The sequence below is a fragment of the Branchiostoma floridae genome, unplaced genomic scaffold (genome assembly GCF_000003815.2).
Source record: "Branchiostoma floridae strain S238N-H82 unplaced genomic scaffold, Bfl_VNyyK Sc7u5tJ_1583, whole genome shotgun sequence".
NCBI lineage: Eukaryota > Metazoa > Chordata > Leptocardii > Amphioxiformes > Branchiostomatidae > Branchiostoma > Branchiostoma floridae.
The window spans coordinates 1,915-3,354 of record NW_023365777.1 but is presented as its reverse complement, the minus strand read 5'-3'; positions in this window follow the sequence as shown (position 1 = coordinate 3,354).

The window sequence follows — 1,440 nt, the reverse complement described above, 5'->3', positions numbered from 1 at the left end:
CAGATTGTTGGGAGGGCCCAATGCGCAATTTTCAAAGGGGAAACAAAGTTAGAAGGGCCGTAAAAATCGGACTGCCCTGCTAAAAATCGCCATTTCGTTTCCCAACCATTTCATACATGTTAGACGCATTTTCTGCATGCTAACGAAGTGGTGAATTATTGAGGAATTTGTAACCAACTATAACGTTACAGACTTTTCAATTGACGTCCTTTGCATCATGTTGGCGTACGTCTGCCTAAGCAACACGAATGTGCTACTGCTTAATTCAATTACCCGCCAACATTGTCATCGGAGTATTCAAATTATAATCAGTATGAAAAGCCTGTATTCTCTCCTCTCTTGTCCAGGTTAGATTATCACGCATTGTCCTGGGTACGAGACTGCGGGCATCCAAGATGGTGGACCGATCAAACCACACACTGAACTGAACTGAACTAAGCATCGTTGTTGTTCTCTGTACTAGCTTCTCATATACTTGGATACTACGTGCAGTCTAGGGATGCGGTGCCCGTGTTGTGGACTTATAAGATATATATATATATATTGGGTTTCTTTTATTGAAATTCGGGCACGTGGTACCGTCACCAGGATTTTCGTCATTTCAGGGGAAATTTGAACAAGAATCATGAGTGTGACGTCACTGGCGGCCTTGTGTTACACGAATGTCTGAGGTGGGTGGCTTCCTCGTTACAATAAGTCCTTTCACAGAGATCAAAACGCATGTGCGGCGACAGTAATTCTAGGTACATGTAATATGTCAAAGTGTAAGGCCCCGAAATTCTAAACAGTCATTGTCTTGACCATTGTTTCGATTTGCATAACAATGTCCGGACGGGTTTTGTTGTAAATTTCGGGGCATTACCCTTTGACATATAACTAGGTTGTTAAGCTTTATCATATACCTCTATTTTGTACTTTGTGTAATAGTTGTTGCCATACATTGTATCATATACAATTGTCGTGCAGTAAAGTTTTATCTTCTATCTATAACGTAGAATTCCTGTCACAGCACAGGCCTTCTGATCTCTATGAAAGGGCTTATTTGTTGATTATCAATAAGATTATCTATGTAATGAACCGTCAACCATAGTACATAGAGCATAGGTTAGCTATCTAACTTTATATGTATTTAGAATTCTAAATTTAACAGGTTTAGTTTTTAAAGCTTAAAAACATCATGTTGCATTTTTGGCAAACATTTTCAAGTTCACAAAATCATTCCAGTCAGATTTTAAGTCGAACTGATTTTAGTACTGAAATTGCTTTCTGTCTTCTCGTTACGGGTTTTACTATGGGATTCAAGTGATGAAATTAACGCACACTTTGGGGCATGCTTTACCAAATATGTTCTAATATGGTACTCTACACAAATAACCACAGAAAGAGGGAGCCAAAATCTCACCTCTATGATTGAAAGTCTATGAAAACTCACCTCGACAG